The sequence below is a fragment of the Salvelinus sp. IW2-2015 genome, linkage group LG1 (assembly GCF_002910315.2).
Source record: "Salvelinus sp. IW2-2015 linkage group LG1, ASM291031v2, whole genome shotgun sequence".
Taxonomy (NCBI): domain Eukaryota; kingdom Metazoa; phylum Chordata; class Actinopteri; order Salmoniformes; family Salmonidae; genus Salvelinus; species Salvelinus sp. IW2-2015.
The window spans coordinates 27,062,058-27,079,358 of NC_036838.1; positions in this window are offsets into that span (position 1 = coordinate 27,062,058).

The window sequence follows — 17,301 nt, forward strand, 5'->3', positions numbered from 1 at the left end:
GATCATGTCACAAATAACACTTTTATGCTTCTTTTTACTTCAATCGTTTCTCTCGTTCTGCTATTTTGAGGACTTAATTAGTATTTTTTTCCATTATAAAAGTGGCAGTGTAGACAGGGCCTGTGATCAAACAAATTATCTGGCAAGTCCAAATTAATTGTCACAAAGGAGTGTATTACTGGAAGCCATTAAGAGAAGCACAGAATTTGGGGATAAGGTTTGACAGTGTCTGTGGGCTAATTTGACAGCAGACCAGTGTTGTGATGGGAGCATAGAGGAGTAAATAATTATCTAGCAGTAAAGTAAACAACAATGTTTCCTCTCTCAGCAAGCACAGTGCCTTGTCACACACACGGTTTGAAAATGCAGATTGCTACAGCTCCATTTCTCAAACACAGATCGAAAGCGGGAGAGAGAGAAACAGAGAGAGAGAGAGAGAGAGAGAGAGAGAGAGAGAGAGAGAGAGGAGAGTGATGGAGAAATTGAAAGACAGAGCAGAGAGCGAGAGAAAAAGAAAGAAGCAGAGAGTGAGAGAGAGAGAGAAAGCAGCCACTGAAGTAGAGCCAAGTCCATTATCCAAACCACCTCAGAGATTCAGAGATCAGCTTGAACTCAATTATCAGTGACTGGTACCGCTGAGCTTATTAGTAGAAAAATACCAAAACAAACTAGACATTCAACTATGTTATTTACTGCTCCTTGGTTGTCCAAATCAGCATGTTCTTATAAAGTTATTATCCTCCTCCCCTTGGATGAGTGGGTATAGAGGGAAGCACTGTCTCTGTAATTGGGTGTATTTGGTTCAATCTGCAATATTTCTTTCCCCCTACCTCGTCTTTTTCTCTCTCTCCAACCCCCTCTATTTCTCTCTCCACTCCCCTTCTCTCTCAATTAAATTAAATTCAATTCAAGGGGCTTTATTGGCATGGGAAACATGTGTTAACATTGCCAAAGCAAGTGAAGTAGATAATAAACAAAAGTAGATAATAAACAAAAGTGAAATAAGCAATAAAAATGAACAGTAAACATTACACTCACAGAAGTTCCAAAATAATAAAAACATTTCAAATGTCATAGTATGTATATATACAGTGTTGTAACGATGTGCAAATGGTTAAAGTGCAAAAGGGAAAATAAATAAACATTAATATGGGTTGTATTTACAATGGTGTTTGTTCTTCACTGGTTGCCCTTTTCTTGTGGCAACAGGTCACACATCTTGCTGCTGTGATGGCACACTGTGTTATTTCACCCAGTAGATATGGGAGTTTATCAAAATTGGGTTTGTTTTCAAATTCTTTGTGGATCTGTGTAATCTGAGGGAAATATGTATCTCTAATATGGTCATACATTTGGCAGAAGGTTAGGGAGTGCAGCTCAGTTTCCACCTCATTTTGTGGGCAGTGTACACACAGCCTGTCTGCTCTTGAGATCCATGTCTGCCTACGGTGGCCTTTCTCAATAGCAAGGCCATGCTCACTGAGTCTGAACATAGTCAAAGCTTTCCTTAAGTTTGGGTCAGTCACGGTGGTCAGGTATTCTGCCACTGTGAACTCTCTGTTTAGGGCCAAATAGCATTCTAGTTGCTCAGTCTTTTGTGAATTCTTTCCAATGTTTCAAGTAATTATCTGTTCTCATGATTTGGTTGGGTCTAATTGTGTTGCTGTCCTGGGGGCTCTGTGGGGTCTGTTTGTGTTTCCAGGTTCATCTCTCTGTAGGTGATGGCTTTGTTATGGACAGTTTGGGAATCGCTTCCTTTTAGGTGGTTGTAGAATGTAACGTCTCTTTTGTGTATTTTGATAATTAGCGGGTATTGACCTAATTCTGCTGAGCATGCATTATTTGGTGTTTTACGTTATACACTGAGGATATTTTTGCAGAATTCTGCATGCAGAGTCTCAATTTGGTGTTTGTCCCATTTTGTGAATTCTTGGTTGGTGAGCGAACCCCAGATCTCACAACCATAAAGGGCAATGCGTTCTATAACTGATTCAAGTATTTTTAGCCAGATCCAAATTGGTATGTCGAATTTTATGTTCCTTTTGATGGCATAGAAGGCCCTTCCTGCCTTGTCTCTCAGATCGTTCACAGTTTTGTGGATCTTACCTGTGGCGCTGATGTTTAGGCCAAGGTATGTATCGTTTTCTGTGTGCTCTAGGGCAATGGTGTCRAGATGGAATTTGTATTTGTGGTCCTGGTGACTGAACCTTTTTTGGAACACCATTATTTTGGTCTTACTGATATTTACTGTCAGGGCCCAGGTCTGGCAGAATCTGTGCAGAAGATCTAGGTGCTGCTGTAGGCCCTCCTTGGTTGGTGACAGAAGCACCAGATCATCAGCAAACAGTAGACATTTGACTTCGGATTCTAGTAGGGTGAGACCGGGTGCTGCAGACTGTTCTAGTGCCATCGCCTATTCGTTGATATACAGTGGCTTGTGAAAGTATTCACCCCCTTGGCATTTTTCCTATTTTGTTGCCTTACAACCTGGAATTAAAATATATTTTGGGGGYCTTGTATCATTTGATTTACACACATGCCTACCACTTTGAAGATGCTAAATATTTTTTCTCGTGAAACAAAGAAGAAATAAGACAAAAAACTGAAAACTTGAGCGTGCATAGCTATTCACCCCCCCAAATTCCGTACTTTGTAGAGCCACCTTTTGCAGCAATTACAGCTGCAAGTCTCTTGGGGTATGTCTCTATAAGCTTGGCACATCTTTTTATTTATATTTTTTATATATTTTTTTTCAAAATGTTCTCCCCTTTTCTCCCCAATTTTCGTGGTATCCAATCGCTAGTAATTACTATCTTGTCTCATCGCTACAACTCCCGTACGGGCTCGGGAGAGACGAAGGTCGAAAGCCATGCGTCCTCCNGGTTGGTGACAGAAGCACCAGATCATCAGCAAACAGTAGACATTTGACTTCAGATTCTAGTAGGGTGAGGACGGGTGCTGCAGACTGTTCTAGTGCCATCGCCTATTCGTTGATATACAGTGGCTTGTGAAAGTATTCACCCCCTTGGCATTTTTCCTATTTTGTTGCCTTACAACCTGGAATTAAAATATATTTTGGGGGYCTTGTATCATTTGATTTACACACATGCCTACCACTTTGAAGATGCTAAATATTTTTTCTCGTGAAACAAAGAAGAAATAAGACAAAAAACTGAAAACTTGAGCGTGCATAGCTATTCACCCCCCCAAATTCCGTACTTTGTAGAGCCACCTTTTGCAGCAATTACAGCTGCAAGTCTCTTGGGGTATGTCTCTATAAGCTTGGCACATCTTTTTATTTATATTTTTTATATATTTTTTTTCAAAATGTTCTCCCCTTTTCTCCCCAATTTTCGTGGTATCCAATCGCTAGTAATTACTATCTTGTCTCATCGCTACAACTCCCGTACGGGCTCGGGAGAGACGAAGGTCGAAAGCCATGCGTCCTCCGAAGCACAACCCAACCAAGCCGCACTGCTTCTTAACACAGCGTGCCTCCAACCCGGAAGCCAGCCGCACCAATGTGTCGGAGGAAACACCGTGCACCTGGCCCCCTCGGTTAGCGCGCACTGCGCCCGGCCCGCCACAGGAGTCGCTGGAGCGCGATGAGACAAGGATATCCCTACCGGCCAAAACCCTCCCTAACCCGGACGACGCTATGCCAATTGTGCYTCGCCCCACGGACCTCCCGGTCGCGGCCGGCTGCGACAGAGCCTGGGCGCGAACCCAGAGACTCTGGTGGCGCAGCTAGCACTGCGATGCAGTGCCCTAGACCACTGTGCCACCCGGGAGGCGCTAGCTTGGCACATCTAGCCACTGGGATTTTTTCCCATCCTTCAAGGCAAAACTGCTCCAGCTCCTTCAAGTTGGATGGGTTCCACTGGTGTACAGCAATCTTTAAGTCAAACCACATATTCTCTATTGGATTGAGGTCTGGGCTTTGACTAGGCCATTCCAAGACATTTAAATGTTTCCCCTTAAACCACTCGACTGTTGCTTTAGCAGTGTGCTTAGGGTCATTGTCCTGCTGGAAGTTGAACCTCCGTCCCAGTCTAAAATGGAAGACTGAAACAGGTTTCCCTCAAGAATTTCCCTGTATTTAGCACCATCCATCATTCCTTCAATTCTGACCAGTTTCCCAGTCCCTGCCGATGAAAAACATCCCCACAGCATGATGCTGCCACCACCATGCTTCACTGTGGGGATGATGTTCTCGGGGTGATGAGAGGTGTTGGGTTTGCGCCAGACATAGCATTTTCCTTGATGGACAAAAAGCTAAATGTTAGTCTRATCTGACCAGAGTACCTTCTTCCATATGTTTGGGGAGTCTCCCACATGCCTGTTGGCGAACACCAAATGTGTTTGCCTGTTTTTTTCTTTAAGCAATGGCTTTTTTCTGGACACTCTTCCGTAAAGCCCAGCTCTGTGGAGTGTACGGCTTAAAGTGGCCCTATGGACAGATACTCCAATCTCCGCTGTGGAGCTTTGCAGCTCCTTCAGGGTTATATTTGGTCTCTTTGTTGCCTCTCTGCTTAATGCCCTCCTTGCCTGGTCCGTGAGTTTTGGTTGGAGGCCCTCTCTTGGCAGGTTTGTTGTGGTGCCATATTATTTCCTTTTTTAATAATGGATTTAATGGAGCTCCGTGGGATGTTCAAAGTTTCAGATATTTTTTTATAACCCAATCCGGATCTATACTTCTCCACAACTCTGTCCCTGACCTGTTTGGAGAGCTGCTCGGTTTTCATGGTGCCGCTTGCTTGGTGGTGCCCCTTGCTTAGTGGTGTTGCAGACTCTGGGGCATTTCAGAACTGGTGTATATATACTGAGATCATGTGACAGATCATGTGACAATTAGATTGCACACAAGTGGACTTTATTTAACTAATTATGTGACTTATGAAGGTAATTGGTTGCACCAGATCTTATTTAGGGGCTTCATAGCAAAGGGGCTGAATACATATGTACGCACCACTTTTCCGTTTGTTATTCTTTTGAAACAAGTCCTTTTTTTAATTTCACTTCACCAATTTGGACTATTTTGTGTAAGTCCATTACATGAAATCCAAATAAAAATCCATTTAAATTACAGGTTGTAATGCAATGAAATAGGAAAAACGCCAAGGTTGATTGTCACGCCCTGACCTTAGTTATATATGTTTTCTGTATTATTTTGGTCAGGTCAGGGTGTGACGTGGGTGGGTATGCGTGTTTTGTGTTGTCTAGGTTTTTTTGTAGATCTATMGGGTTTTTGTAAGTCTAGGTTATTGTAGGTCTATGGTGGCCTGAATTGGTTCCCAATCAGAGGCAGCTGGTTATCGTTGTCTCTGATTGGGGATCCTATTTAGGTTGCCATTTTACATTTAGGTTTTGTGGGTTATTGTCTATGTGTAGTTGCATGTCAGCACTAGTTGTTTATAGCGTCACGTTCGTTTTGTTGTTTTGTTAGTTTGTTTAAGTGTTCTTCATTTAATTAAAAGAAGAATGTATTCCAATCACGCTGTGCCTTGGTCTCATCATTATGACGAACGTGACAGGGATGAATACTTTTGCAAGGGACTGTATATGCTTGAAGAGGGTGGGGCTTAAGCTGCATCCCTGTCTCAACCCACGTCCCTGTTGAAATAAATGTGTGTGTTGTTTGCCAATTTTAACCACAGACTCTCGCTCTGTCCCTCCCTCTTTCTCCCCCTCCCTCCCTCTCTCTCTCTCCCTCCCTCTCTCTCTCTCTCCCTCTCTCTCTCCCTCTCTCTCTCGACTGAATAGGTTTAATTTTATTTCATGACAAAGATTGTATCAGTGCAAGATGTTGATTTCTGCGATTGAGAGTGTGTATATTCTTATACATGGGTCAACTATAGTTCACATTCTACATGTTTCACACTGTAATATTCTGTATGCTCCAGAACTGAGAGGGTTGAGGGAAAGCATTTCCACAGTGCAAGGTCCCTGCAACTCAGTTGAATAATTGCTTCAATTCTTATCTTTATCAATTTATCTTTTCACTAAATAAAAACAAGTTGGATAAAAACATGTTTTATTTTCAAAATGCCCTGTGGGCTATACGTGTACAATGTGTCCGCTTCCTTACTATCGGCCTTTCTTTCTCTCCTTCCCCTTTCTGTGTGTAACCACACTCTTTTTTCTGTTCCTTATAGAGCTTTACTCAACTCTTCTTTAAGGGCTCTGTACTACAGTACATCTTGTTCAGTAATTGTGTATTCATTCTTTGTCACAGAGACAGAAAGGTGTTTGGTTGTTATGGTTGACAACCTGTTTCTGATACAATGCAGATAAATGACAGAACATGGACATTTGAATCTGAATGTTATTTTTTGTAATGGAGTTTAGGTTTACTCCTAACGCCAGTACTGCCTACCTGTACTTCATCTTTAACATTATCTTATGAGTGCCAGAAGGTGGCCGTGCGGTTAAGGCCGCACCCCTCAGCACGTGTATGATTCCTCCACCTGTGCGGGTACGAATCCATGCACCTATCGGCCCTACTACTTTGTGTCTCCCTTCTCTCAGTTTACCCTTCATTTCATACCAAGGTTATTATAGTAAACTAAAACAAAAATTGGAAAAACAATTTAGTAAACTGAAATAAAATAATGAAGAAGAAAAACATTTTAAAAACCGAGGGCGAATGCGGAGCATGAGCGTGAACCATAGGCGTGAACAATGACGGCAGCACCCTCAACACCAGCATTGGTCAGTCGCAAAAGGCAAAGCCCCGTATGGGATTATTTCAAGTACTGTACATTGCTGAAAAGCAAATGTATTGTGGTGTCAGAAGATGGCAGCATATGTGGAACGGAGGTAAAAMGGAAAAACCCAACCAACCTTAAAGTTCATCTGYACAGCTCCCACAAGGTGAGACAGCTATTTCTTTATTTTTGGAATTTGGTCAGGAGTTGACTCCTGGTATCGTATGAACACACATAAGACATGGAAAATTTGTAGAATTGCAGGAAATTAGCTTTAAAACGGCTAAATGTTCTATCCGCTTGATGGAATAATATGTACAATTGCAGAAAATGAGCTTTAAAACGGCTAAATGTTCTCTCTGCCAACTAGAAGTGTGTGAACAGCTTGAACAGTTTGGGGTCGCATGGGTTGCGAGGTGGGGGTTTGCTACTACGCCAATAAATGACAATATCCATCAGGACCTTTACCGCCTACAAATGTAGGATCTTAATTTGAGCCAGTTTGCAGCAAGAAAATAATCCTGCAGCAACAGGAAATGTGAATTATTATGTGGATTATAATTAATGGGAATTTTTGTAGGGGTTGAACAATTTCCGTAAGGGAAAATAAAGTCCAAAATGTGAAAGTGTAAATTACAAACTTCAAAAGCCTTTTTAAACCTCAAATACACTACACGTTTAACATTTCACGCTACTTTTAACAATAAAGCTGAAACAAAATAATATAAAAACTAAATAGAAATGTGTTTATCAAACTGAAACTGAATAAAAACGAGTAAATTAAGACTGAAAACTAACTGAAACAAAACTGAAATTCAAATAAAATGTCAAAAACGAATAGAACGTCACTAAACTATAATAACCTTGCTTCATACTGTCTCCGTAAATAAATTATAAAAAATAATAATTATAATCATTGTAATTCATCTCCTGCTACGTCTGGTAAAAGAACATGTCTATCTGCTCATGCTTGGAAGTCAAAGCAGTGGATGTTGTGCAACACTCGGTCTCCAGTGAAAAATGTGTGTGTGAATGTTGTAACGTGCGTGTTGTAATGCAGCATCAACAACACTGTATCCCGAGTGAGGAGAGGTATCACCGCTCGAGTGTCTGCATGGCGCTTGAACTCATTTAGCTGAACATATGGAACGTGTCATCACGTTCCCCCACTGTGGTTCCTATAGTTCCCTTCCCACTACAGACCCCAGTGTGTACACACTTTTCATGTTTCATCTACAAACCACATGTACAGTAAATCACACCGGCACAGGAGGAGAACCAACCAAGCTGCTGTCTGCGAATGTACAATAAAGCATCCACCAACCCATCTACTGTATATACATGGTTCTGTGACAGGTTCTGCCTACAAACGCTCAAGTTGACTGCAATTAGAATTTTAATTGCAAGCTGTAGGGCAGATAGCTTAGTGCAGATATGGCAGAGAGAAAACCAGGGTTTATTTGCATATGAGTTCAAATGCAAATGAGAGCGTGATACATCAGGGACAGTGAAAAATATCTAATTATTACTCCTTTGGATGTGTTCATGTCTACCACAATATATTTGATTATATCAACAATGTTAGTGTTTGGATTGAGATAGCCTACTTTTGTTGCCAGCGGTTGTCAGTGGTTGCTCCATAAAGATTCAAATGTTGATCATGATCATGTAATGCCATTTCATATTAAGAACAATACGTTTCACATTATGTATGAAGTAGCATTATGACCTCTGGGGGAAGTCTTTGGAAAGTTATTGAATTTCCAACAGAAAAATAAACCTACTAAGCAACATTACACTATGTACCTGACCTCCAAGAATGACCCATGCATGAGAACCTGCCAGTCCTAGATCACGTTGGAGGCCTACTGAAGTCTGTTAATACAGTTCAGAAGGGTTATGCCATATCACGGTGTTGGCAGCTCCAGTAGGCCATCAGACTGAGCAGCGAGTGATACCAGGCCGGCACCATAGAATGATTAGAGTGGGAGAAGCCCGACCACATGGCCGTTCAAGAGAAATTTTAGAGTGGGAGAAGCCCGTTTTTTCCAGCTGACTCCTGTCCTGTGCACCTATCATTCAGGGACGGTGTCAGAGAAATGACATACAAAATATCAAAACCTGATTCAAGAAAGAGAAGTGAAAATCACTGGCCATTATCCTCCTTCTTCTGCATCTTTTGTTATTTTTCTCCAGTAGCTTTCTCAAGCAGCCACTCTTTTTTGTTTCAGGGCCACACCGTATGACACGAGTGTGAGAAATCCTGTGCGTGAGCGTTTCCATGGGACCGCTTGTATCTATCTTTCAGAAATATAGACACCTATTTCCACCTTCCATTGAGAATCCTTCTCTGCTGTCTGTGTGCCTTGTAAATATATAGCTACAGCATTGATGGATATCACATCTCTACTGAGAAATTGGTTTTGGAAAGTAGCCTGATTGGATGGAGGGTGGAGGCCCACTGGCACTTACATTAGTTATCATATGAATAACTATAGGTGCAAACATGAAGGATACAGATCTTTACTAGGCTAGGGGGAGTATGGATAAAAAGGATCACTTCTCACAAGCAGTCACATTGCCACAGAAATAACTGGGATAACTTTCAGTGAGACATCCAGCACATACATTCTGCAGCTGTGCATGTCCATTGTTTGCTCGTCTCCAACAGAGCTACTGTATATGGCTCTCCACAACACACTCCACAATGCAGTCATCATACTGTGTAGCATTCTCCATGGCAGGAGTTTTATAAACTGCTTACAATGCTTATTCGGACTTGCATAAAAGCTTACCTTATGCCATCTAGGAAAAGTCACAGAAATAGTAAAGTCCTCCAGGTGAAATACCATGTACATACCTAATCACATAAATAATGATTCATTATATTAATTCATTCATTTATATTGAAATTCCTCATTGCAATTCTTGGTTTAAGAGGTACTATTTTTGGTCAAAAGTAATGCACTTTATAGGGAATAGGGTGCCATTTGGGACACACAGTATGTTGATTTGCTCCCGAGTGGCACAGCAGTCGAAGGCACTGCATCTCAGTGCTAGAGGCGTCACTACAGACCCCGGTTCGATCCTGGGCTGTATCACAACCGGCCGTGATTGGGAGTCCCATAGGGCGGCGCACAGCGTCGTCCGGGTTAGGGTTTGTCCGGGGTAGGCCGTCATTGTAAATAAGAATTTGTTCTTAACTGACTTGCCTAGTTTAATAAAGGTTAAATAAAACCTAAATAAGTGACTTTTAAGAACCTCTGCAGGGATGTATTTCCCATCTCCCTCAGGCTAGCCTCTTCATTAGCTTATTCCCATCTTCCAATCACAACACTCCTCAAAGGAAGGACTAGATAACATTGTTATGTACTCAGTGTTCTGTGGATCAAGAGAACAGCTTTGTAAATTACATTGTTCTATATGCAAATCGATTTACCTAAAGCACATTAGTGCAGATTCGTATTCATAATCCAAGTGGTTAATACCGAATTATTATAGTTCTTCAGTTCCCAAGAGAATAGAAAAGCAATGGGGAGGGGGGGGGTTGTATGCCTAAAAATACGTTATAAGGGTATACAGGGGCATCGTGCACCCCCAAACGCTGAGGGGGCACAAAGTACTTGAAGATGGCTTGGCGTTGGATATTTTTTTAAACACCTGAAACAGATTTTTTCTGCAATCTATCTAGTCATTAAGCTTAATTATATTAAATACATTTGTATTTTTCTGCATATCTAAGCATACATCTTGAGCTGTCTGTATCCTCCTGATCGGTATCTCTTTTTTAAAAGAAACTAAATATGCTTCTCTGCATCTAAAATGTGGGTAAAAGATTGAAAGGAATGTGAGTCTAGCTCAGTTATCGCTTGCTTTTCTAAAGTCTACCAACATTGCCAGCAGGCATGCCAGATAATACAGGTAGACAAGCTAGCTACTCTAACTTGATTGATAGCCTGAAATTGCTTTTTGGTAGCTATGCTGAACAAAAATATAAATGCAACATGCAAAATGTTGGGCCTATATATTTCATGAGCTGAAATAAAAGATCCCAGAAATTTTCCAAACGCACAAAAACTGTATTTCTCTCAAATTTTGTTCACAAATTTGTGTACATCCCTGTTAGTGAGCATTTCTCCTTTGCCAAGATAATCCATCCACCTGACAGGTATGGCATATCGAGAAGCGGATTAAACAGCATGATCATTACCCAGGTGTACCTTGTGCTGGGGACAAAAAAAGGCCACTCTAAAATGTGCAGTTTTGTCACACAACACAATGCCASAMATGTCTCAYGTTTTGAGGGAGCATGCAATTGGCATACTGACTGCAGGAATGTCCKCCAGAGCTGTTGCCAGAGAATTTAATGTTAATTTCTCTACCAMAAGCCACCTCCAACGTCATTTTAGAGAATTTGGAGAGTACGTCCAACCCACTGGGGAGCCAGGCCAGGACCACCCCATCCAACTTCTTCATCTGCGGGATCGTCTGAGACCAGTCACCCGGACATTTGATGAAACTGAGGAATATTTCTGTCAAATAAAGCGCTTTTGATTGGCTGGGCCTGGCTCGCCAGTGGGTGGGCCTGGCTCCCAAGTTGGTGAGCCTATGCCCTCCCAGGRCCACCTATGGCTGCACCCCTGCCCAGTCATGTGAAATATAATTAATTTATTTCAATTGACTGATTTTCTTATATGAGCTATAACTGAGTAAAATTATTGAAATGATTGCATGTTTTATTCAGTATAGGTATGAGGTTTGGAGATTGGGAACCTACAGTACCTTCATAAACTATTCATACCTCTTGACATATTCCACATTTTGTTGTGTTACAGCCTGAATTCAAAATGTATAACTTTATTTTTTCACGGATATACCCCATGATGACAAAGTGAAAACATGTTTTTATAAATTTCTGCAAATTTATAGAAAATTTTATACAGAAATATACCATTTACATAAATATTCACACTACTAAGTCAATACCTGTTAGAATCACCTTTGGCAGCGAATACAACTGTGAGTCTTGCTGTGCAAGTCTCTAAGAGCTTTGCACACCCGGAGTGTACAATATTTGCATTCTTTAAGCTCTGTCAAGTTTAGTTGTTGATCATTGCTAGACAGCCATTTTCAAGTTTTGTCATAGATTTTCAAACCGATGTCACGCCCTGACCTTAGTTATCTTTGTTTTCTTTATTATTTTGGTTAGGTCAGGGTGTGACATGGGGGATGTAGGTGTTTTCGTCTTGTCTAGGGGTTTTGGATGTTTATGGGGCGTTGTCTAGTCTAGGTGTTTGTATGTCTATGGTTGCCTAGATTGGTTCTCAATTAGAGGCAGCTGTTTATCATTGTCTCTGATTGGGAAGCATATTTAGGCAGCCATATTCTTTAGGGATTTCGTGGGTTATTGTCTATGTATTGGTTGCTTGTGTCTGCACTTTATATATATAGCTTCACGTTCGTTTTGTTGTTTTGATTAGTTTGTTTAAGTGTTCTTCGTTTCGTGTTAAATAAATAGAAGAATGTATTCGTATCACGCTACGCCTTGGTCCTTCTCTCTTCCTCCATACGACGAATGTGACAGACGATTTAAGTCAAAACTGTAACTAAGACACTCAAGAAGATTGTATATCATATTGGTAAACAACTCCAGTGTAGATTTGGCCTTGTATTTTAGGTTATTGTCCTGCTGAAAGGTGAATTTGTCTCCCAGTGTCTGTTGGAAAGCAGATTAAACCAGGTTTTCCTCTAGGATTTTGCCTGTGCTTAGCTCTATTCCGTTTCATTTGTTTGAAAACTCCCTAGTCCTTAATGATTACAAGCATACCCATAACATAATGCAGCCACCACCATGCTTGAAAATATGAAGAGTGGTACTCAGTGATGTGTTGTGTTGGATTTGCCCCAAACATAATGCGTTGTATTCAGGACATAAAGTTAATTTCTTTGCCACATTTCTTTGCAGTTTTACTTTAGTGCCTTATTGAAAACAGGATACATGTTTTAGAATATTTTTATTCTGTAAAGGCTTCCTTATTTTCACTCTGTCATTTAGATTAGTATTGTGGAGTAACTACAATGTTGTTGATCCATCCTCAGTTTTCTCCAAGCACAGCCATTAAAATCTGTAACTATTTTAAAGTCACCATTGGTCTCATGGTGAAATCCCTGAGCGGTGTCCTTCCTCTCTGGTAACTGAGTTAATTAAGAAGGAAGCTTGTATCTTTGTAGTGACTGGRGGTATTGATACACCATCCAAAGTGTAATTAATAACTTCACCATGCTCAAAGGGATATTCAATGTCTGCATTTTACCCATCTACCAATAGGTMCCCTTCTTTGCAAGGCATTGGAAAACTCCCCTGGTCTTTGTGGTTAAATCTGTATTTGAAATGTAATGCTCGACTCAAGGACCTTATATATAATTGTATATGTGGGGTACAGAGATGAGGTGGTAATAAAAAAATCTTGTGAAACACAATTATTGCACACAGAGGGAGCCATGCAAATTATTATGTGACTTGTTAAGCACAGTTTTACTCGAACTTATTTAGGCTTTCTATTACAAAGAGGTTGAATACTTATTGACTCAAGACATTTTTGTTTTTCATTTGTAATTAATATGTAAACATTTCTAAAAACAGAATTCCACTTTGACATTATGGGGTATTGTGTGTAGTCCAGTGACACAAAAGCTCAATGTAATACATCTTTTATTCAGAATGTGGAAAAAGTCAAGGGGTGTGAATACTTTTCTGAAGGCACTGTATCTGGTCTAGCTAAAGCCAACTTCCTAAGATGTATAGGTGGCTAGTAGTATTACAGAGAAACAACAACACATCATATTATTATATATGTATTTTTTTTTAAATAGGACAAATATGAGGGTGCACGTGCCCCTCTTGCCCCTATGGGCATGATGTCTCTGAGGGTATATGTGTCACGCCCTGACCTTAGAGAGCTTTTTATGTCTCTATTTTGGGTTTGGTCAGGGTGTGATTTGGGTGGGCATTCTATGTTCTATTTTCTATGTTTTTGTATTCTTTGTTTTGGCCGGGTATGATTCTCAATCAGCGACAGCTGTCTATCGTTGTCTCTGATTGGGAACCATACTTAGGTAGCCCTTTTCCCTCCTTTCTGTGTGGGAAGTGACTTTGTTTGTGGCACATAGCCCTTACGCTTCACGGTTGTTTTGTATTGTTTATTGTTTTTGTCGGGGTCATCCTAATAAAAAGGAATATGTACGCTCACCACGCTGCGCTTTGGTCCAGTTCTTTCAACGGCCGTGACAATATGACTGACACTTGAACTGGTTATTGTCATTATATTGATCCAACGTTACAGTATTCACYTACTGTAGGTTCTCAGATTGCAGTGTAAATGTTTGCACATCTGTGGATATCTTACATATTACATATTAAACTAAAGTAAATCTATTGAGAACCTATTGCATATTAAACAAAAATGTATCTGTTTTATATCAGGTACCTATATGTATTAAACMATTGCCTAATCAGCCATCAACAGCAGAACTTGCCATTTCCACACGGCCAATTGCTTTTCTGACTTGTTGAAAATGGTGTTTAATTTTGAAATGTCACCCTCATACATATGTATGATATGGCCTTTTGTATTAGCTGAGAAACAAGAGATACAGCAGTGTGTGTGTTTGCATTTCCCTCCGATATTAGTGTATTCTAGATAACAGAGTTCAGAACATAAAATGTAGCTTTTGAAGTTATCTACTAGATAAAGTGAGGGGTCAAGGCACTACGGCAATCAAGGGATTATTAGTGACAAAGACAAGTAAAATATAGCAATAAAAGTAGCACAATAAAAGAAAAACAGAGGRGCAGTGAATTATTGTGATATGATGCTTTTGCGCCTTTTTCTCGCTTGTTAACACTAAAGAAGGACTCCCTACAGACAAAACCAGTAATGTAGAATAAACTCTAGTGCCCTCAGCCTCTCCCTACAAGACGGATACAAAAAAAATCTGTGGGAGGGGGAAAAGTGGGAGGGAGAAAATGGAGAACTGCCTTTTTGTACCTCTTTTGTATAACCCTGATTATTTAACGGCTCCTGCGGTCACACTTTCAAGCTGTTTAAATGAGGTAAGATGGTGGTGTCAAAGGCCTGATAACTAGGTCTGCCTTCTGCACTGTTTCCCTTCCTGAGAGTTCTCAGGTAAATGTTAAGATGAGGTTCTCACCACCATCTACTATTATGTGGTTCCACTATGCCGTATGCCAGGGAYGATTCACACAGCCTGGTTCTTAGGCCAATTTAACCTGTCAGAACCACTGTGAACTGCTTGGTAATAATGAGGGTCTTGCAGGCTGTAGTAGTTCTCTCCTATGCTTTTTTAGTGCTTTGTCTTTAGCTTTTGAGGATGTAATGTACTGTAACTCAGCCAACCAAAAACATTCCCAGGAAATTAGCTTTTAATGCTTTAAAAAAATGTTGCACAATAGTTTTATCTCATAAGAAACACTTGGGAATTTAGTTATTTTTTACCATAACTAAACATATCCTATGTATTCATTTATTCGGCAGGTCTGTTCCCTGATTCTTTCTGCCATCACCGAACTGAAGGCAGCTAATGGACTTGTATTCAGTCAGGGGAGAATCATTGGAGGGAATCGATTTCCTGATGTTCCTCRGAATGTTTAAATGGATATTTAAATGTCAGCAGCCACAGGAGCACATCAATACCGAGATCATCAGAGGAATGCACAGAAAACACRGGGATAAAAAAGAACGAGCTGTCTGATGAATAAACACATTGGAGATGGCAGAACTGTTCAAAACGCAATAGGTCTCCAGGGTCAGTTGTCTGTCTTAGAGCCCACACACTCATAAGCTCCACCATGTACCTTTATTCACAAACAAACAACTGACCTGAAGTGACCTGACGAAGATCCTTGCAGGAATMAAACATTGTTTGCTTGTGAATAAAGGTATGTGGTGGAGCTTATGAGTGTGTAGGCTCTATTTCTTTTATACCAACTTTTTACACTTTAAAAACGAAATAAAGGATGTGCTTGTGATCCCACTTGACTCAGTTGTCTGTCGTCCCAGCAAACCAATATTGGTTAGGTTGCGGCAAATGTTCTCAGAACACAAAAACTGTCCAATCGTGCGGATGACTATACAATATCTGTATAAAACATTTGCCTGATGTTGCAAGAATGTTACCAGTACATATTTAATCTGTTCTTTAAAGGTTCCTAGAATGTTTCATTAAGTTGTGGGAACAGTCTTGTGGGAATATTGTGGGGCATTACAAKGGATAAACTGTCTAGTTGTGCAGATGATTATACAATGTTTATTTTCAGGCGCAAAAAAACCATTCTCTTGATTATACAAGAACGTTCCCAGAACACATTTTTTATGTTCTTTAAAAGTTCCTAAACACTGTGGGGATATGGCAAGAGAAGTTTACATACACCTTAGCCAAAATACATTTAAACTCAGTTTTCAATTCCTGACATTTATTCCTAGTACAAATTCCCTGTCTTAGGTCAGTTTTCCTCACATAATTCAAATCACAGTGCAGTAATCACAAAACACATTATTTTATGTGTTATAGCCTAACTAGACTATATGGCTATAAAGGTCTGGGAAAAGCTGTCTAATTTAAATTTACCAGAGAGGAAGAGGCAAACTTTAGGTTACTTTGGTGAATTGGCAAACTTTAGGTTACTTTGGTGAATTGGCCAACTTTAGGTTACTTTGGTGAATTGGCAAACTTTAGGTTACTTTGGTGAATTGGCGAGGCATGCAAGATAAAACATGCAAGACATATGCGCACGGTTCTGCCTGCCTCTCCTCTCTCCCTCGCGCTGGCCTGCCTGCTCTTTCTCTTCACTAGGGTTTCCACCATTTACGAATTCGCCAGATGAAGTTTCGCCCCCATTCATTTTCAATGGGAGCACGCCGAGCAATGCGCAGGGGATTGTGAGAAGGTGAGCGGCGTGAACCCTGCAATATAAAAAGTTAAGCTCTGCTCTACTTTACTTTATGCAAATTGCACGCGGCCACCGCTGCCGATAATGAAACATACTTCCGCCTGTCATTAGTTCCGGGAAAGGAGAACCAAAAAGCATGGAGGAAACCCAATCATTGCTGTGTCTAGTTTTCCAATTCTATATGATTTTGCTATGCTAGAATACAGAGACAAAARCATGAGGTCAATGGCATGGAGGAGGATTGCAGAGATTGTTGTTGTTGATGGTGGGTGAAGAGAGATTTGCACAACAATGTTTGCTTGTGCTGCTAGCTGGCAATGAACATCAAGCAACCAAAACCTCAACACTGCGATCAAATACACCATTTGTAAATGTGTTGAGTAAATTCAATTGTGAAATTTGTCAACCAAAGGATAGAAATCACCCACCAGTAACATGCATAATAACATTGTAAATGATACACTAAGCATGAATTTCCCATGTGATATGCTACCAATTGGATAATGGTTTCATCAAATTATGATTATAATACAGAATATTGTAGTTTATGGCTCTTTCATTATACTTGTGTCATGACATTGATGATTATAGCTCACTTCCTGTAAAATACATTGGCCTACATGC